Source organism: Rhinolophus hipposideros, assembly GCF_964194185.1.
Source record: "Rhinolophus hipposideros genome assembly, chromosome: 11".
Lineage (NCBI taxonomy): Eukaryota > Metazoa > Chordata > Mammalia > Chiroptera > Rhinolophidae > Rhinolophus > Rhinolophus hipposideros.
The window spans coordinates 8,926,170-8,948,908 of NC_138057.1; positions in this window are offsets into that span (position 1 = coordinate 8,926,170).

Sequence of the window (22,739 nt, forward strand, 5' to 3'; positions counted from 1 at the left end):
AAGTCACACGGGAGAGTCCTATGACTCTAATGAATGTGTAAAAGCCTTCTCCATGTCACATGTCAGAAGATATCTGAGGACTCACACTGGGGAGAAACCCTACTATGGTAATGAATGTGGAAAGCTTTCACCTCCATTAAACACCTCAGAAGACAACCCACATAGGGGTGAAGCCCTACATATGTGCTGAATGTGGGAAAACTTGCAGCTGTAAATCAGGCCTTGCAAGTACATCAGAGAACTCACAGGAGATAAACCCTATCAATGTAATGAATGTCGAAACGCTCTCACTTCCATGTCACATGTGTCAGAGAGCATTGGAGAACCTACACGAGGGAGAAACGCTATCAATGTAATGAATGAGGGAAAACTTTCAATGACGAAGCAGTCCTTGGAAAACGAGAGAACCTACACTGTGAAGAAACCCTACAAATGTAATGAATGTGGAGAAGGTTTTACCTCTATGTCACACATCAGAGTACATTAGAGAACTCACAGAGGGGAGAAACTACAAATGTACTGAATGTAGAAAAGTTTTCACCTCCATGTAAAACCTCAGAGAACGTCAGAGAACTCACACAAGGAGAAACCATATGAATCTAATGAATGTGGAAAGGCTTTCACTTCCACATTACATGTCAGCCTCGCAGTGAATTTAGACGGGAGAAATCTTACAAAGGTACTTAATGTGGGGACTCTTTCGGCCATGAAGTAGTCTTTGTAAAACATCAGAGAACTTACACAGGTGAGAAGCAGTATGAATGTAACAATTGTAAACCTTACGTCGAGAAGTCAAGCGTTGGGTTCATGACAGAAATCACCAAAGGTAGAAGACCTACCAGTGTGATGAATGTGGCAAATCTTTTCAGGCAGAAGTCAAACCTTGGAAAACATCAGAGCACTCACCACAGAAGAGAAACCCTGTGAATCTGGAAGAGTTTCATTTTCACATCATACCTCACAGGACATCAGAGCATACACACGGGGGTAAACCCTGTGAATGTATGAAATTTGGGAAAATTTTTTTTTTTTGGAAATCAGTCCTCATAATAATACGTCAGAGACTGCATGCAGGGAAGAAATGCTAGCAATGTAACTAATGCAGAAAATCTTTATTTTGCAAATTTAAACATTGAATTTATGAGACAACTCACACAGGGGAGTGTAGTGATATACACAATTTCACCAATGACTCTCACTTATGAAAACATCAGAAAACTCACAAAGATGAAAAATCCTGTAAATTTGGTAATGTGGCAAAATGTTCAGAGTTTTCAGATATTAAAAGCCAAAGGGAGGAAAAATAACATTTTTTTGTATACTGTTAGGTTCTGTGACTGGAGCCCTGCAAATTGAAAGACATCAGTAACTGGTTTGTTTCATATGCATATGGACAGTCTCACATAAATGAAATGAAAACAAAAAAGAGGTGATCATATCTGGCGGCTTATATGCCATTTTAACAAAAGGGCAATACATTTGTAAAGAAGTGATCACAGGAATGTGGTTTAGAGTTTGTACAGATGGTATGTTGTGGAAAGGTAAGTAGACAAGGAAACCAATGGAAGATGAGTGGTATTTCATTAAGATTTGTTTATGCAGACATTAGTTGGTGCCGTCTCTAATAATAAGAATTGTCTCCTCTTGATTATACCCGAGAGAGAATGGGGAACACTTATGAAGGGAGATTTATACCCTGCCTTTCTGCAAATGGGGAGAGTTAAAAGGTTTTTCTATATCTATTGTTTTTCAGTTGCTTTCAGCTCAGAATAATCGTTTTGTTAAAGCGGCAGAATTTCAGGGTGGCATATTTTGATCTTATGGACTATACCCGGAAAAAGGCATATAAATGTGATAGAGGTAGGGAAAGTTTTCCCCAGAAGTCATACCTCAGAGAGCATCAGTAAACTCACAGTGAATTAAACCTGAATGTAATGAATATGGAAAAACTTTCATCCAGATATCAAATTCTGCATTACCGAAGAGAACTCACACAGATGAACAGCCCTATAAATCTTATCGATCTTGGATTGCTTTCAGCCATAAATCACACTTTTGAGAACATTAGCGACCTCGGGGAGATACCATAAAGATGAATGTATGGAAACTTATAAGTCAAGGTCAAGTAAAGAAGAACTTAAAGAGGCCAAAATTTATTAACGTAATGACAGTGGAAGTTCCTTAGGAAGCTCCTCCCTAAACATAAGAGAAGTGTCTTAGGCTATCATAACAAAAATACCATAGACTAGTTGTCTTAAGCAACAAACATTGATTTCTCCCATTTCTGGAAAGTGGAGCGTCCAAATGAAGGCTCAGGTACAGTTGGTGTCTGGTGAGGCGCGACTTCCTGGTTCGTACATGGCCATCTTCTAGTGTTGTGCTCACAAAGAGGAAGGGGAAAGGGAATTCATCGGGGCCTGTATAATAAGGGCACTGCCCTAACGACTTCATAACCTTCAAAGGTCTCCACATGCAAATCTCAGCAGCTTGGGATTAGATTTCAACAGATGAATTTGAGAGAATACAAACATTCACTCTGTGTCCTTCCAGAACTTACACTGGAAGGAAACCCTTGAAATGTATAGACAGTCTTTCAGCCACTAAGGGTAAGTTTCATCCTTAATGGATGTCAGAGAATTCTCTGGGGAAAGAAACATTGTGAAGGTAATGAATACAGGAAATATTCTGTATGAACTCAACCGTTAGCACTTTCACTGTGGAGAAATAATGACTGTAGTGAAAATGGGAAAGCTTTCTCATTGAATCTCAATGATTGAATCTCACAGAGTAGAGAATTCACACAATGAAGAAAATGTAGAATGTGATAAATGTGTCATAACATCAAGCAAAAGTCGTCCTTCTCAGTACAGGAGAAAATGCATAGAGTAGTAGAGACCGCATAGTATATCGACAGATAAACGACAGCTGATGAACGTAATTGATGGATTTGGGAAATTCTGCCAGAAGTCAATCCACAATAATATACCCCTATCCCATATATTGGTTCACCTATAACCATTTCCTTTTGTCCTTTGGCTCCCGAGTAGTCTAAATTTCCCAAGCACTCTTCTATCCTAAGGTGGTAATGTCAACCGATTTTCAGGTAGTGAAATATCACTGTCAATGCTAAAACAAGTCCCATGAAGACATTTTCATCCCATATATTGTCTGGTGTTCCTTTTACCTACAATGACGACGAGATCCCATGGAAGGAGTCAGGGTTCAAGAATTCCTGTGTGGACCAGTATCCTCCTCTGACAGTGTGACTTTTGCAAGGAAGAAAAAACTTGGTTTTAGATGACCTGTTACAGGTTTGGATCTATCTGTTACTGATCTGGCTTTGTTTCCTAATTCCATTTATAAACTTAAAAGGAAAAGAACAAAGTGAGAGGCAATGAGCCTTTATTTGATATCCAAACGAATAGCTATTTATGAAGCACTAATTTAGACAGAAACATAATAGGGTTGTGATTAGCAGGCAATTCGAGCGGTATTGATGAGAAAGGGAAGGGATACAATTCCATGAATAAAAGGCCGGAATTTCTATGTGTTCAGACAGACTAACTTAGTGATGCTAATTGTACAGAATATTTAAGAATTTCAACCAGTGGTCGTTATGTCTGCTTTTTTATTAGGGTGAAATGCTGCTTCATTCCCAGTGGAAAGGTTCTTTTGCCCAGTTTTAACATTCCAAACTTTTGAGGTGTAAGATGTGTAAGGTACTTCCTCTGGGATGGCAGCTCCGACTCCATTTTAAAAGGACTTTGTTTATGTTACGTTTTATATTTCTCCCCTTTGAGTGAGGTCTTTCCGTGAAATCCTCACTGATCAATCAAGGGAAAAGAACACTGATCACTTATTAAAAGGATCGTTGGTATGTCCTCACCAGGAAGACTCCTTCCCAGTATGTTCTGTCTTACGTAGAAGGGAATGTGGTTTTATTTTTTCTTAAGTGTCTTAAGCCACACTTGAGCAATTGTGGCGGAACACAAGAAGTGTTTACCATTATGTTTCTTTAAGGGCAAACGTCTATTGTTCCTTGAGGTTTTTCCTATGAAGTCTCAGAGGCCTTAGTGATCATCTCAAAACATTGAGCACTGTGGGGACAAAGCCCCCCAAAACAGTTTCCAGGCTCTCGGGCTCACATAGAAAGGTGCTGGCTTGGGTAGTAAATGGCCATCAACTGTGATCAGATGGCCAGCAGCTGTGGCTAGTTGGCCGTCAGCTGTAACCGTAAGCCATTGGCCACTAATATAACGGCTGTGGCTATGCTAGCAGAGAGAATGGGGGCTAGCAAGAAGATGATGGCTGACAATCGCGGACTGCTGTTAGGCAGATTATGTAGATCCTGATTCCTGTGTCTCCAGCCCAGCCGCAAGGGAGAATATATTGGTTTGACTCCCCTATCTATGGCTCCGTGGGTGTTCCTTTTTGGCCTTACCATGTCCTGCGTTCTTATGTGGGGAGCGGGACCAGAGACCCCGCCTGATACCCGGCACGACAAGCACCCATCGTTAGAGTGGTGTCTTTATAACACTGAGGTGTAGAAAAGAAAGTTTTAGAAAAGGAAAAAATCATCTACTAACGAGCAAAATGATAAGTCCAATTTAAAGAATACACCTGAACCATGAGGCAATACCTTAGGGCAGTCAGCTGAAGATGTTAAAGAACTGTGAGGTGTCAGTGGGTCTGTATTTTATCACTTGGCTCGTTCCCATATTTATCTAGTACCTGGTTTATTTCATCGGAGGTGTTCTATACAAGTATAACAGGAGCAAATCCTAACTTGTTTAGCCAGGTGGTGTGGATAAAAGAAACATCCAGCCTAAGAGAAAGCCTAGAAGAGTTTATTGGATGCAAACTGAAGACAATTGCCAGGAAGGAAAATTTCAACAAATTGAGAAAATGCTCTGCAAATAGCCTGTTTTTGGCTTATATTATATGTAGAATCAAAGCAGAAGGGTTATATGAAATGTGTTGTGTCATTGGAATTAACCCCTGGTCGTTCGCAGAAGGTGACAAGAATTAACAGTCTCATCCTGAAATGCGGAGAGTGAGGAAGTAACTATTCAAGAAAGGAAGCTGATGTGGGCTTTGCCTGGGCAGAGGACTGCACCTAACATTAGGTTAGCTTTTTCTTACGTAGGAAAGTGTAGGTCAATTTCCATATGGCAGGTGATACGAGTATAGACTGAGGTCATTTCCATTGGCATACGTTGGTTATATAACTAGTTTCTTTCTGCGCATGCTCTTACCCAGAATGCATACAGAAAAACCCACAGTGGGGCCCAGGCTTAATGTTCATTCCATTCTAATGGCACTATAATTAGGCTAGAGTACAACTAACGGGCAGGTTTTGGCAGTTTGTGCATGTGTCCGTTGTAATTTAGTAAGAAAGGTGCTGTTACGGGCCTCAGTGTCCTTCAAGGACGTGGCTGTGGAGTTCACCCAGGAGGAGTGGCAGCACCTGGGCCCTGCTCAGCGGGCCCTCTACAGAGATGTCATACTGGAGATCTACAGCCACCTCGTCTGCGTGGGTGAGCAGACCTGACCACCTGACTCCCTCCAGAATGCAATTCCGTTTCCCTCTCTGTTTCTTAACATTAAAATTACTTTTGTTGGGGTATAGTTAACAGAAATTAAGTCAGTAATGTTCATTGTATAATTTGATTAGTTTTGGAAGTGTCCCTATTTAATGCCCACCACCAAATTAATGATATGAAATATTTTTGTCACATCAAAAAGTTTCCTTGTAATGCTTTTCAGTCAGTTTTCTCTTCCCATCCTTTTACCTGGCTCCTGTCAACCAGTGATACACTTTCTCTTGCAATAGTTTTATCTTTCTAGAATTTTATGTACATCTTAGGGTATTTACTCTTTTTTTCTTGCGTCTTTTTCTTAGCTCTTCTAATTTATTAAATTGACTGTGCTTACATTGCTTTAAAAAATGATACAGGTTTCAATTGTACATGTCTATAATACATCCTTTGTACATTGATTTGTGTGTTCACCACCCAAAGTCAAATCTCCTCCTGTCACCATTTATTTGACCCCCGTTTATGCTTTTCTAACCCACCTTTCCCTCTGGTAACCACCATACTGTTGTTTATGAGCTTTTGTTTGTTTGTCTTGTTTGATTTTTGCTTTCAGTTTTATACACCATGTATGAGTGAAATCATTTGGTTCTCGACATTTTCTAACTTACTTTGCTTAGCATGAATTTTGGTGTATGGTGAAATATCACCATGTACTTTCATTCTTTTCACGTGGCTTTCCAGTTCTCCCAGCGCCATTTATTAAAGACGCTTTCTTTGCTCCTTTGTATGATGTTGTCGCCTTTGTTGAAAATTATTTGCCCACGTATGTGGGTTTATTTCTGGGCTCTCATTTCTGTTCCATTGGTCTGTGTGTCTGTTTTTCTGCCAATAACGTATTGTTTCGATTATCGTCTCTTTGTAGTATCATCTGAAGTCATTGGGTGTGATCCGTCTGGCTTTGTTTTTTTCCCTCAGGATTGCTTTGGCTAATCAGTCTCTTTGGTGGTTCCATACAACTCTGTTGATTTTTTTGTTGTAGTTCTTTAAAAAAATACCATTGAGATTTGGTGGAGATTGCATTAAATCCGTATATTGCTTTGGGTAATATGCCCATTGTATGTCTGTTGATTCTTCCAATTTATGAACAGAAAATTTCTTTCCATTTCTTTGTTTCATTTAGCTTTTGAGATTCATGTATGTTTTTGTGTATCTCACCATTCTTTTTATTCCTCAGTAGCATTTCTTTGAATGCGTATGCCACAATTTGTAATCCTTATACCACTTGATAGACACGTAGTGTTTCCCTTATTTGTGCTATTAGGAATAGAGCTGCGACGCCCATTTAAGTACCAGTTTTATTCAGACATTTGTTTTCATTTCTCTTGTGTAAATATTCCAAAGTATGATATTACTGTTCTTTGGTCACTTTATAGGAACCTGCCTAATGTTTCCAAAGTGTCTGTGCTGATTTGCATGCCCATTAGCAGTGTCTGATAGTTTTGGTTGCCCTATATTCTCACCAGCATGTGGGATTGGAGGTCACTATGCTTTTCTGTTTTTGTTTTTAATAAACAACAAATGTTGATTTCTCACAGTTGTGTAGGCTGGAAGTCTAGGATCATGGCCCCCGTAGACTCCATGTCTGCTGGAGACCCACTTCTGGGCTGCCAGGCTACCAGCTTCTCACTGTGTGCTGACAAGGTGGCTGTTACTTTGTTTTTTTAAGATTCGAGTGAATGTCTTGTAACTTACTGGTTTTAATTTGTATTTTCCTAATGACTAGTGAAGTTCAATATATTATATTTTCATGTACTTTTTGGCCATGCATATATTTGTTTGTTGAAGTCTGTTCCATTTTTTCAGATAATTTTTTTAAAGAGTTCCTTTGAATTGACAGTTCTTTATATAATCTAGATCCAAGACTATGATTTGATAAATATTTTGCTAAGTTTTCTGCCTATCTGTTGCTTGTTTTTTTTTCTTAACAGTGTCTTGGAAGAGCAGAAGTGTTTTAGTTTTTTTTTTTAATGTATCGTTGGCTTTTCTTTCATATTTCATGGTTTCTGTGTCTTTTTAAAGAAATTTTTGCCTAATCCAAGGTCACTAAAATTCCCTGCTGTGTTTTCTTGAAGAATTTTTGTGATTTTACGTGTAGGTTTCTGATTCACTGTCAGTGAATATTTTTATGTGCTGTGAAATAGGTGTTATGGTTCAATTTTCCATATGTGTCTAGTTATGTTGACAGAGTTTGCTGGAAGGATTAATATTTTTCCAGTGAACTGCCTTGGCTTCTTTGTCAAAAACAAATTGACCACATATCTGTAGTTCTATACTGGGACTCTATTCTGTTCAATCGTTGTTTATTATGTAACGCACCTTCTTTATTATGTATTTTTATGGAAATTTTTCAAGTAAGGATGATTTAGTTCTCCATAATATTTTTCGTTTGAAAATTGTTTTGATTGTTATGCATTCTTTGTCATTTCCAAGTAAGTTTTAGAATTTCTAGTCAATTTCTTTAAGACGTTTGCTTGCAATTCTGAGAATAGTCTTCACTCTTTAGAATGGCCTGAGAAGAGCTTATATCTTAATAATATTGAATCTTCTGATCCATTAAAGTGATAGTATATCTCTACCTTTTATTTAGGTCTTTACTTTTTTGTTGGCAATGATTTGTAGTTTTCAGTGTGTAAGTTTTACACATATTTTGCTAGGTGTATTTTATGAAATTGATGATGCTATAAATGGTATATAATTTACAAGTTCAATTTCCAATTGTTTGTTGCAAGTATATGGAAATCCAATAGATTTATTTACATTCATTGTGTTTTATAACTTTTTGATTCTTACTTATTCTAGCAGATCTTTTGGAGATTCCGAAAGATGTTTTATATGCCCAATTATATTACCCGTGAATAAAAGATGTGTTACTTCTTCACTTTTAAACTCTATGCCTTTCATTTCTTTTTGTTTTGTTACTGGCTGGGGCCACCAATATAACGTCGAATACAAGTGGTTAGGGAAGATATTCATGCCTTTTTTCTAAACATTGAGGGAAAGCATTCACAGTTCACCATGACATAATTAACTAAATTAATTGATTTTAAAGCTGCCCTTCATCCGTTTGAAGAAGTTGTCTAGTCTACTGAAAGGTTTTTTGTTTTTCTTCATTGATAATCATCATCATTGAATTTGTAAGGTGTTCTTTATTTATCGAGATAGTCCCATTGTTTTTTCTTTTTATTCAATTAGTTTTGTGAATTATGGTGATTTTTGAATGTTCAACCAACCTTGAATTCCTGGGGTGAACCCCAGTTGTTGATACTATATTATTGATTTGGTATTCCTGTATTTGGATCACTAACATTTTAAGAATTTTTACAGCTATATATTAAAAGGGTATTTGTAAATTAGCATCTCAAGGACTTGATATCATGGTAATACTTATAAAGTTAGTTCAACCCTTTCTAGTATTTACTAGATGACATTGCGTAGATTTTGGTATTATTTCTTCCTTAAATATTTAGTAGAATTTACCATTGAAGCATTATGCATTCATGTTGTCTTATCACTGAGGTATGCCTCCTCTACCACTGAATGTTCTGTCCCTGGAGTTTTCTTTCTGGGAAGGTTTACATTAAGAGTGAATAATTTTTATTGTTAGATATGATACAATTTGGGTTACTTATTCCTTTTTCTTTTTCATTTTGATAAAATATACATAACCTAAATTTACTATTGTACCTATTTTTATATAGAGTTCTGTAGCATTTAATATATCTAGTTCTTTAGTTTTTTTGGTTTATATACCACATATCAGTGAAATCATATGATTGTCTACTTTTTCTATCTGACTTATTTTGCTTAGCATTATAATCTCAGATCCATCCACGTTGTCACAAAAGGTCCTATTTCATGTTTTCTTACTGCCGAATAGTATTCCATTGTGTATATATACCGCAACTTCTTCATCCATTCGTCTATCGAAGGACATTTTGGTTGTTTCCTTGTCTTGGGCATCGTAAATAAAGCTACAACGAACATTGGAACACACTTGTCTTCATTTATAAATGTTATCTGATTTGGGGGTAAATACCAAGGAGAGGGATTGCTCGTTTATATGGTAATTCTATTCAGAATTATTTGACGAACCTCCACACTGCCTTCCATAGTGGCTGCACCAATCTGCATTCCCACGAACAGTATATGAGGGTTCCTTTTTCTCCACAGCCTCTCCAACACTTGTTACCATTGTCTTGATAGCCATTCTAACCGGGGTAAGGTGAAACCTCATTGTGGTTTTTATTTGCATTTCTCTGATGATTAGTGATGTTGAGCATTTTTTCATATGTCTATTTGCCATTTGTATGTCCTCTTTGGAGAAATGTCTCTTCAGGTCCTCTGTCCATTTTTCAATTGGGTTGGTTGTTTTCTTGTTGAGTTGTATGAGTTCCTTGTATATTTTGGATATTATGCTTTGTCGGAGGCACTGTTTGCAAAAATCTTCTCCCATTATGATGGTTACCTCTTTATTTTGTCGATGGTTTCTTTTGCTGTGCAGAAGCTTTTAACTTTGATGTAGTCCCATTCATTTATTTTAGCTTTTACTTCCCTTTCCTTTGGAGTCAAATTCATAAAATGCTTTTTGAACCCAAAGTCCATAAGTTTAGTACCTATGTTTTCTTTTATGCAGTTTATTGTTTCAGGTCTAATGCTTAAGTCTTTGATCCCTTTTGAATTAATTTTGGTTCAGGGTGACAGATAGCAGTCCAGTTTCATTTTTTTTTTTTTGCCTGTGGTTATCCAATTCTCCCAGCACCATTTATTGAAGAGGCTGTCTTTTCTCCACTGTATATTTTTTGCTCCATTGTCAAAAATTATCTGTCCATATTTATGTGGTTTTATTTCTGGGTTCCCAATTCTATTCCATTGGTCTGTGTGTCTGATTTTCTGCCAATACCATGCTGTTTTGATTATTGTTGCCCTGTAGTACAACCTAAAGTCAGAAAGTGTGATACCTCCAGTATTGTTCTTTTTTCTTAGGATTGCTTTGGCTATTCGGGGTCATTTGTGGTTCCAAACATATATGATGATTTTTTGTTCTATTTCTTTAAAAAATACCATTGGGATTTTGACGGCGATTGCATTAAATCTGTATATTGCTTTGAGTAATATGGTCGTTTTAACTATGTTGATCTTCCAATCCATGAGCACGGAATGTCTTTCCATTGCTTTGTGTCTTCTTCAATTTCTTTCAAAAATGTCTTATAGTTTTCAGTATACAAATCCTTCACATCCTTGGTTAGGTTTATTCCTAGGTATTTTATTCTTTTTGCTGCAATTGCAAAGGGACTTGTTTTTTGTATTTCTTTTTCTGAGATTTCATTGTTAGTATATAGGAATGCAATGGACTTTTGTACGTTGATTTTGTAGCCAGCAACTTTACTATGTTCGTTGATTGTTTCTAACAGCTTTTTGGTGGAGTCTTTAGGGTTTTCTATATATAGCATCATGTCATCTGCAAAGAGTGATAATTTAACTTCTTCATTCCCAATTTGGATGCCTTTTATTTCTTTGTCTTGCCTGATATCTCTGGCGAGGACTTCCAACACTATGTTGAAAAGCAGAGGTGATAGGGGACAGCCCTGTCGTGTTCCTGAACGTAGAGTAGAGCAAAGGGCTTCAGTTTTCCACCATTAATTATGAGATTAGCTGAGGGCTTGTCATATATGGCCTTTATTATGTTAAGGTATTTTCCTTCTATACCTATTTGATGAAGTGTTTTAATCATAAATGGATGTTGTATCTTGTCAAATGCTTTTCTGCATCAATTGATATAATCATGATTTTTGTCCTTTATTTTGTTTATGTGATGTATCACATTGATGGATTTGCAGATGTTGAACCATCCTTGTGCCCCGGGGATGAACCCCACTTGGTCATGATGAATAATCTTTTTAATGCATTGTTGTATTCGATTTGCTAAAATTTTGTTTAGGATTTTTGCATCAGTATTCATCAGAGATATAGATCTGTAGTTTTCTTTTTTTGTGTTGTCCTAACCAGGTTTTGTTATCAGGGTAATGTTGGCCTCATAAAATGAGTTAGAGAGTACTGACTCCTCTTCAATTTTTTTGGAAGAGTTTGAGCAAGATTGGTATTAGACCCTGTTTGAAGGTTTGGTAGAATTCATTAGTGAAGCCATCTGGTCCCGGATTTTTGGTTTTGGGAAGGTTTTGGATAACTGATTCAATTTATCTGCTGGTGATTGGTCTGTTTAGATTTTCCAGTTTTTCATGGTTCAGCCTAGGAAGGCTATATGTTTCTAAGAACTTGTCCATTTCTTCTAGGTTATTGAGTTTGGTGTCATATAGTCTTTCATAGTATTCTTGCATGGTCCTTTGTATTTCTGTGGTGTCCATGATAACTTGCCCTTTTTTATTTCTGATTTTGTTAATTAGTGTCTTCTCTCTTTTTATCTTAGTGAGTCTAGCCAAGGGTTTGTCGATTTTGTTAATCTTTTCAAAGAACCAGCTCTTTGTCACATTAATTTTTTCTATTGCCTTTTTGTTCTCTATTTCATTTAGTTCTGCTCTGGTTTTTGTTATTTCCTTTCTTCTGCTGACCTTGGATTTCACTTGTTCTTCTTTTTCTAGTTCTTTAAGGTGTAATGTGAGGTTATTTATTTCGGATTTTTCTTGTTTCTTGAGATAGGCCTGTAATGATATAAATTTCCCTCTTAAATCTGCTTTTGCTGCATCCCAAAAATTTTGGTAGGATGTATTTTCATTGTCATTTGTTTCTATGTATCTTTTGATTTCTCAACTAATTTCTTCTTTGACCTAGTTGTTCTTTAAAAGTATGTTTTTTAATCTCCAACTATTTGTGTACTTTCCCTGCTTTCTTTTTGCAGTTGATATCCAATTTCAAAGCCTTGTGATCAGAGAATACGCTTGGTATGATTTCAATCTTCTTCAATTTGCTGAGGCTGATTTTCTCTCCCAGTATATGGTCTATCCTTGAGAATGTTCCATGTACACTCGAAAAGAATGTATACTCTGATGTTTTAGGATGAAGTGCTCTATATATGTCAATTATGTCCATTTCATCTAATGTGTCATTTAGGGCTGCTATTTCGTTATATAGTTTCTGTTTGGATGATCTATCCATAGCTGTCAATGATGTATTTAAGTATCCTAGTACAATTGTGTTTTGGTCAATTTCTCCCTTTCGTTCTGTTAGTAATTGCTTGGTATATTTTGGTGCTCCCTGATTGGGGGCATAAATATCAATGACTGTTATGTCTTCTTGTTGTATAGTCCCCTTTACCATTATGAAATGTCCATCTTTGTCTCTTGTTATCTTTTTCACCCTGAAGTCTCTTTCATCTGATATCATTATGGCTACACCTGATTTTCTCTGTATACCATTTGCTTGGCGTGTCAGTTTCCACCCTTTCACGTTGAGTCTATGCTTGTCCTTGTAGCTAAGATGTGTCCCTTGGAGACAGTATATAGTTGGGTTTAGTTTTTTGATCCAATCTGCTACTCTGTGCCTTTTTATTGGTGACTTCAGTCCATTTACATTTAGGGTGATTACTGATACGTGAGGATTTCCTGTCATTCTATCTTTAGTTTTCTGGTAAAGCTGTGTCTCCATTGTTTCTTTGCCTTTTTGTTGTTGTCTATTATTTCTGTGTGGTGGTATTCTATGATGTTTCCCTTTGTTTCTTCTTTTATTACAGTATATATTTCAGTTCTGGTTTTTTTTTGAGTGGTTACCCTTAAGTTTATGTAAACGAAAGTTTCATATTTAGAGTATTCCATTTTCTTCAGCACGCTTACTTTCCCCATTTCCATATTCCGGTTCAGGCCTTTACTCTCCCCCTTTTTATGTTGCCACAAATTGTCCCTGTTGATGGTGGTCGAATAGCCTCCTTTAGTATTTCTTGTAGTGCATGTCGTGTATTAGAAAATTCCCTCAGCTTCTGTGTGTCTGAAAAGGTCTTTATTCCTCCTTCATATCTAAAGGATATCTTTGCTGCATATATTATTCTTGGCTCATAATTTCTCTCTTTCAATAGTTTGAATGTTTGGTTCTACTCCCTCCTGGCTTCTAGAGTTTCTGCTGAAAAATTTGATGATAATCTAATGGGCTTTCCTTTGTAGGTTACCGTCTTCTTTTCCCTGGCTGCCTGGAGGATTCTCTCTTTGGCGTTGATTTTAGACAGCTTCAATACAATGTGCCTTGGAGAAGGCCTGTTGGGATTGAGGTAATTAGGTGTTCTATTTGCTTCTTGGATTCCAGGATCCAGTTCTGTCCACAAGTTTGGGAAGTTCTCATCAACAATTTGTTTGAATATATTCTCTGTTCCCTTCTCTCTTTCTTCTCCTTCTGGTATGCCCATTATTCTTATATTGCTCTTTCTGATACACTCAGAAAGTTCTTGTAGATTTCTTTCATTTCTTGTGAGTCTCAAGTCTCTTCTTCCATCTGTGTAAATTCCAGGTTTCTATCTTCAATGTCACTGATTCTTTCCTCCATCTGGTCAACTCTATTACCTAAGCTGGTTATTTCATTCTTAATTTCTTCTATTGAGTTCTTAATCTCCAGAAATTCCATTGGGTTCTTTTTTAAAATTGCAATCTCTTTCGTAAAATGCTCATGGTGTTCTTTGATTGCGTTTCTGAGTTCATTAAATTGCCTTTCTGTGTTTTCTTGCATCTCGTCGAGTTTTTTCAGAACTGCAATCTTGAATTCTCTGTCATTTAAGTCACATATTTCCATATCTTTAAGTTCCTTTTCTGGAGACTTTTTTTCTGAGCTGTCTTGTTGCCTTGGTTATTCATGGCAATTACTGATTTATTATTTCTCTTCCTAGACATTTACAGGAGTGACTTCTTCAACAGGTTGATAGGAAGAGCTCTTTCTTTTGTTTTCCAGTACTTGTTTGTAGAATGTTTTATTTTCTCTCCGACTGCAGCCTTTTTTTCCTCTCTCACTCAGTAGTTCTATGTTTTCTCTGCAGTATTCCAGCTTCTCACACAATGGGGGGATTCCCTGGGAAATGGGCTTCTACTCTGTTAACAGTTCTCCTGGTTCAGGGCGTCACGTCCCTGGGGGTTGCAGAGAGCTTTTGAAGTTCCAAAGCTTTTCCTGCACCAGATTCAGAGCCCGTATGTTTCAGCAGTTCTGTTTACTCCTGCAGGGATCCGCCCAGATAGGTGGGGCCAGGGGCGGGTTGAGTTGTGAGAGGTGGTCCAGAGCAGTGGCAGCGACCACCACCACAGCTGGTTCTCCTTCCACAGCTCTCTCCCCTTTGCTGGAACTAGTTGGGGTGCGAATCTGTGTCTGCAGTCCACAGTTCTCAGAACAGCAAATATTCTGTTCTTTTGATCTGACACTGCTACTGTTCCGCTTCTAGCACCGGGTAGGAGGGGCCGGGCGAGCTCTGGGACGGTGGGGGGGGCAGCTAGTCTCAGTGCCTTAGGCTTCCGTTCTCTGCTCGGCAGTGAGTGCTTAAACCACCGTTTTCAGCCTTCTTCCCTCAGTCTTTTCTCTGAGGTCTCTGCCGTGAACGTTGGGTTCAGCCGTGTTATATGCTGCCCCTTCAGCCCTGTGGGCCATAAGTGGAGCCCTAGCAGCCCGAGTTCTGCAGCTGCATTAGTTCCGAACTTGGAGCAGCGAGCTTGGAGCCCTGAGCTAGGTCTGCATCCTCCGCCTGCGCTGCTCCGTCTCCGCACTTCTCCCTTCCCTCCTCCCCCCCCCCCGGGATTCTCCCACCTTTAGGTGAATTCAGTATTGGGCCTCTTCGTCTTGCCTGTCTGCTGTGCAGGGAGTCCTTTGTGGAGTTATTGTTGTTCAATTAGTTGTAATTTGCAGGGGAGATTTACAGAGGCTCACCCACGCCGCCATTTTGATGACTGGAAATCGATAGGGTTTGATTAGGAGGCAAAGCAAGTGGTACTGATGAGAAATGGAAGGGGAACAATTACATCAACTAAAAAAAAAGGAATTTCTCTATATTCGACAAACCAACACTGTGATTGTAATTCCAAAGGCGTATTTTTAATTTTCTCCCAGAATGATGGTAATTCTAAAGAAATTTTAGAATTCTAAAGAAATTCTAAAATTTCAGGCAGTAGTCATAATATCTGCTTTCCTGTTATGCTGAAATGTTGCTTTATGCCCAGTGCAAATGTTCTTTTGCCCAGTTTTAACATTCTAAAGGTTGAGAAGAAAGATGAGCAAGGTACTTCCTCTGGGATAGCAGCTCTGAGTCCACTTTACAGTAGCTCCTTTTATGTTTCTTTTTATATTTCTCCCCTTTCATTGAGGTCTTTCCTTGAAACCTTCACTGATCAATCATCGGAAAACAACACTGAACACGTATTAAAATCATCATTGGTCGCTCGTCGCAAGGATGATTTTTTCCCGGTATATTCTGTCCCACATAGAAGTGAAAGAGGGTTTATTTTTCCTTAGGAGCCTTAGGCCACACTTCAGCAATTACGTCAGAACACAGGAAGTCTTGACCATTATGTTTCTTTAAAGGCAAACATCTGTAGTTCCTTCAGGTTTTTCCTGTGAAGTCTCAGAGGCCTTAGTGATCATTTTAAAACATTGAGTGACCATTGTCAGAGTGGTGTCTATAACACTGAGCTGTGGAAAACAAAGTTTTATTACAGCAAAAATTCATATAGTAACAAGCAAAATGATAAGTCCAATTTGAAGAATAGACCTGATCCATGTGGCAATACCTGTGGGCAGTCAGTTGAAGATATTAAAGAACCATGAGATGTCAGTGGGCACTAAATTACTTGGCTTTGTGCCCGTATGTATTTTCATCTCTATATTCACCAGAGGTGTTTTATCCAAGTATAAGAGGAGGTATTAACACTACCTTTGTTTAGCTAGATGGTTAACAGCATTCTGCTGTCTGATATAAGCCACGCAAGGGAATTTATATGTGTTTCCTTGTTGGTTAGTAACTTGCTGGTACCTCCAGCAATTTCCCTAAGGTTTTCGATAAGTTCCTAATCATGTATTTAGTGCAATGGCTTCCCAAGGAAAAAGTATTCTTACACATCTCATACCATTGCTTGGCATTGATATGTGTGCCACCAGTTAGTTCCATATTTTGTCCGGCAAAGTCCATTTAAAGATGATGCCTTATGTTGAGTTCTACTGGGGGTGCCAAAAATATGTATACAAGTGCACACTTTTGTCAATGTTGCTCAAGCAGTAGTTCCCTGAAATCAAAGGTGTCAACGCTGATGGTAACCACTTTGAGCACCTCTTGTAATTGCAGAAGTCAAACGTGACTTGGATTCATCTTTTGTTATCGGTACATATTGAGTATTACAATTTTAATACAATTTTTTTCTTTCTTAAAGTGGGTATACATATTTTTTGGAACCCTCTGTATTCCACACAGAAATTAAGAGGGAAAAAGAAACAACATTTTATTGAGTGCTTTGCCTCTCATATTATCTGTGGGCTAGGAAGGAACTAAAAAGTAAGTGATGAGTCATAAAAAGAGCTAATGAGAAGTGTAGGAGCTAACAGGAATGTGCTTAAAGATTGACTGATGAGTCAGAAAAAGTGAGAATGAGTCTGGGAGCCACAATATGTTTAAAGATGAACTCCTTAAGCTCTCATTTCCTGGCTAACATTACTCTTGCGACTGACCAACACCTGGATAATTTTTGGAAGAAAGCAACTGTGACAATAGTTCTCCGAAGGGGCCATCCGCAACTGTAAGCAAATGCAAGATAACCAGCCCCTGTGCAAGCATAAGAAACATATAACATCCCTCTATTCCATCACCTGAGGGCCGTCATCTCCTTTAGACACTGCCATGGGCATTCTCTCTCTGCCCAACCTGCAATAAAACTTTCTTTGTTTTCCTACTTTTCTGAGTCTTGTGAATCCTTTCATCTTCTGCAAATGACCAGGGGATATTCTAGGCCAATGCATTTTGATGATGAACCCAGAAGTTGGACTCTACGTCCTTTTCCCCGCCTCCGGAGCCTCTCGCAAATCCCCTCCTCTGAGGGTTGGCAATGGACGTTTGCCCACCAGGGCTAGTCTCTGGTGGAATCATAAGTCCAACCTCTTTTATTTTGGGAATCCCTTCACCAGACCTGGTGTGACGCTCCTTTTCTATTTCTGAGGTAGGCAAGTCTCCTTGGCCACACTTAGTGGGTATGGGATGGACACCTAAATTCCTCCAGGGCGTTCACCACTTTGAGAAGTTTTCCGTGACAACAATCTGGTAGAGGTCCAGGACTGTATGACTAGTTCCCACCAGGGTCAAGACAAAGACCCACTCATTGGACATGCAAGTAAAGGCACACAGACTCCCTTTCCTCTAGCCACTCCCTGTAGATCTTTTCGGTGACTACCTCCCCATTCTTGTTTAGCTTCTGTGGTCCTTCATTGCCAACTCCGTGGGCCAACAGGCCTTTGGTGAGTAGGTGGTACTCCTGTGACAGCTGTGGGGCACCAGGAATTCCACCAGCCAGGTCCGCAACCCTCTCTCTACCTTAGGTGTGGCAGGGATGCCCTCACAACTAATGGTCATTTCTTTCTTTCTCTGTAGTATGCAGTAAAAAGTGTGGTAATTCCACAACTCCTAAGTCAGAGACTTCTTTGGAGAAACTTGGGGAACATCCCTCGATCTCCTCATACGATGAGACCACCTTGCCTAACACCATGGGCGGTTCCTCTTCTGTCCCTCCCCACCCCTTCCCCCCTTGGCTGTCTTCTCAAAAATTTGACCTCTCTCAAAAAGAGCAAAATACTTTTCTTTTGCAATGCCGTTTGGCCTCTACAAACTATATGATCAGTAGGTCAGGCCGACTAATGGCACTATGAACTATAATACCGTCATGCAACTAGATCTTTGTGTAGGCACATTCACAAGTGGTCTGAGGCTCCATATGTCCAAGCCTTTATGACCCTGAGCCAGAACCCAGACCTCCAGAAACAATGCCACATGTATCCTTGGAAATATCCTCATTCTCTCCCCTTGATGTTTCAAACTAAGACTTACCCTTTTTATCCCAGTTCTCTCCTAGACCTCAAAACCCACGTCCTACCTGTCCTACCGAACCTTCCTCAAACCCCTTTACCCCTTCCACCTCTTGTCCAGCTCCTCCTCCCTATTCTGCCCCAGCTCCCAGTCCTGCAGGCACCACACGTAGTGGAGCTCATTTTAAGGTGGACTCCATTTTGCCCCTCAGGAGGTCACAAAGAGGCCCGTACCATTTGGGTTCATGGCCCCATCCCAATGGCAGATCTAGTTCAGAGACAAAATTAGGGACCTATTCTGAAGACCCTTGTAAGTTCATTAAGGAATTCCAGGCCTAACCATAGCCTTTGATCTTACTTGGCAGGACATTACATTGGTTTAACCACCTGCTGCTCCTTAGGGGGGAAAAAAACTGTATTTGGGGTCTTTCCCAAAGATAAACAAGCTAGCTTCTTAGAATCTAGCATAATACAGAGTTGGGAACGAGGTTATTGCTAATCGTAATCCTGATTGGAAATATCAAGCTGGCCTATAGGGCAGGATTAGAGAAGACCATATGGTCACCTGTCTTAGCTAGGGCATTAAGAAAGGCATTATTAAAGCAGTTAACCATGAGAAAGTGACTGAAATTACTGAAGGACTGGATGAAAACTCAGTTATTTCAATCCAGCTTAGCTGCCGCCTTCCAAAAATATACTAACCTAGATCCATCTAGCCACAAGGGCTATTCTCACCTTGTATTTTATTGGACAATCAGCTCTCTAGACATCAGAAGGAAGCTTCAGAAATTAGAGCTGGGTCCACAGACTTCGCTCCCAGTCCTCTTAGGTACAGCCGTTCAGATCTTTAATAGGGGTGAAGTGGAAAGGGAGCCTAGGTTACAGAGGGACAGAAAAAAAGATCAGAGAAAGGCTCAATTAATGTCTCCTGCCCTTGCGAGTGCCCTGCCCTCATAGACTGAACCAGATTTGGGCCCACGAGATGGGACCGCACCGAAGACAGGCCCAAGCACCTGCTACAACTGTCATCAGGAATGACACTGAAGTCAGGCTGGGCCTCACCTAGCCAGGAGGGCCCCCTCAGGCCCTTGTCCACTTTGCAAAAACGTAGGACACTGGAAGGACTGTCCCCCCTCCCTTTGAGGAAGGAGGCTGTCTCGACTCCTAAAAGGCCAAAAGGGCCACTGTTCCAAACAGCTGTCAATGTCGGTCATTGTTGACTGTGAGCCAGACGACTGTCACCCCGACTGACGGGCCCCAGGACTCATCCTGGCTTCGCTGCTCAACATCACAGAGGCTGAGTCCAGGGTAACGCTTGCCATGGCAGATAAGAAGGTTATGTTCTTGATCCGGGAACCACATTCTCTGCTCTAATTCATGACCTCGGCCCTACACTTCCTTCCAGCCTCCTCCTAACAGGTATTGAAGGCGATCCCACCACAGGCAGACAGACCCTACCTTTACCTTGTTGCTTTGTGCCCCTTGCTTTAACACATAGCTTTCTAATTAGGCCCCACTGCCCCAAACCCTTTTAGGACGAGATATTATGCAGAAGCTACAAGCTCCCCTCCAAATCTCTCCTAACCCTGTTCTACTAGCTGCTCTGCAGCCTATTTTCCTTCTCAAGCATTTAACCCCGACCTCTGTAAGATCCTACCCTGGATCAAGAAAACAGGTCCACCCCATTGGCTGGGATCAGAAAACTCCCAGCTGAGCGTCTCATCTACGTGCAGTACAGATGACGCTGAGAGACCGTAGCTTTCTTCCCTGTTAGCCCAAAACCCAGTTAACAGGGAGGCTCTTCTCAGGACTCAGCCTATGATCAACAAGCTCCTCAGGCATGGGCTTTTAATTCCCTTCAATTCACCTCGCAATATGCTCATTTTACTGGTCAAAAGCCAGGTGGCCAAAACAGGCTAGTTTAAGATCTAAGGATTAAAAATGAGGCAGCAGGGTTCGGCGCGGTGGCTCAGGAGGTTGGAGCTCCGTACTCCTACTCGGAAGTCTGCCGTTTTGATTCCCACATGGGCCAGTGGGCTCTCAACCACAAGGTTGCAGGTTCAACTCCCGCAAGGGATGGTGGGCTGCGCCCCCTGCAACTAGCAACGGCAACTGGACCTGGAGGTGAGCTGCACCCTGCACAACTAAGACTGAAAGGACAACAACTTGAAGCTGAACAGCACCCTCCACAACTAAGATTGAAAGGACAACAACTTGGAAAAAATCCAGGAAATACACACTGTTCCCCAATAAAGTCCTGTTCCCCTTCCCCAATAAAATCTTTACAAAAAAACCCCACAAAAACCAGAAGTAATTGCAACTCATCGTTTAGCCCCTAACCATTATACCTACTAGAACTAACCCCTCCAGAGACCGAATGGTTCACTGTACTGGATTTAACGGATGTCTTCTTTTGTATCCCACTAGATCCACAGTCTCAGGTTTTATTTGATTTCACCTTCATGGACCACCACTCTCAGGTCCACAGGCGACATATGTGGACTCTCCCACCACAGGGATTTCGAGACAGTCCTCACCCTGTTGGACAGGCTCTAAGTGGAGATGTTTGGGATCCTCCCTCCCCAGGGCTACTATCCTCTAATATGTTCATAACCTCTTTACTTGTAGCCTGGTGAAGGAAAGTTCAGATCGGGATAAAATAACCAATTTAAATTTTCTAACATAACAGGGATACCGAGTAAAGGCCAGAAAGACTCAGATTTTCCAGCAGCAAGTAACTTACTCAGGATTTATTCTTTCACCTGGGCAATGACAGACTAGCAATGAGAGGAAGGAATCCATCACCTCCCTGGAGCCCCCAACCACCAAGAGCCATTTTCTTAGGCATGGTTGGCTACTGCCGCATCTGGATTCCTCAGTTCAGGTCCTAGCAAAGCCTCTGTATGAGGCCCTTAAGGACCCGGAGCAAGAGCCCTGACACTGGAATGCAGAGCTCGAGTGCACATTTTGTGCCCTTCACAGGCTCTAACTGAAGCCCCTGCCTTAGCTCTCCCAGATCTGCCCCAGCGCTTCTCACTCTGTATCTCTGAGAGGAAGGGAAGTGCCCCAGGGCGCCTTGTGCAGAACTAGGCTCAGATTCCAGGCCTCCTGCTTATCTCTCTAAGTCCTTAGACCCAGGTGCAAAAGGCTAATCCTTGTGCCTCAGAGTTGTGGCGGTTTAGCCTCACTATTAAAGCAGGCTCAGAAGCTCACCTTTAATCATCCACTAACTGTGTTTACGCCGCACCAGGCCATAGACATCCTTAACTGCAACGCATCACACTGGCTGTCAAACAACAGGCTGGCCCAATACCAAACCTTGTATTTAGTCTCCCTGGACTTAACCATCAAGCCCTGCAATACCTTAAACCCCTCTGCCTTGTGCCAGATCCCTCCTCCCCGACCCAACACAAGAGCCTCAAAGTTCTGAACATTTCCCATGTGCTCGGGAGGATTTAGAAGATGCTCCCTTTTCAGACCCTTATGAAATCTGGTCTGAGATGGGAGTTGGTGGTGTCCCAAGGACATGCCGTTGTTTCTTCCACCATCGTAATAGGGATGGGGGCTCACCCACCCATACTTCTCCACAGAAGGACAAATAAATAGCATTAACCAGAGACTTACTTCGAGGTAAAGACCTAAGAGTCATCATTTGTACCGACTCAAAGTACGTCCATCATGTCCTACGTGATCATACCCCATTTGGCAAGAGATGGGCTTTCTACCACCCAGAATAGCTCGTTAAGCACAAAGTAAAGATTTTACAGTAACTTGAGGCAGTCCAGTCCCTACTAATATTGCTCTCATCCACTATAAGGGCCACCAATCAGAGACAGATGAGACATCTCAGGAAAAAATCTTACTAACCCTATGACTAAGTTAGTTGCTCTTAGTAGAGAGGGTTATAATGTCAGAACAGGAGAGCCGGACACTCTTCTAGAGCCTCTTCAACCTAATTGCTTAGAGTTTCCTCCCAGGCTCTGTCCCTTTTTACCCGTAAACCTGATTCCCAACCTGTCTATACTCCTAAGGAAAAACAATAGGCAGAGGGGTTGGGGGTGTTTGTATACACCTATGCCTGCCGTGATATATAGTGGTTAGTACTCTGCGTTGTTTATATGCCTACCCCTCAGAGATGGTTTTCAGATCCCCAAGGAAAACTCCCTA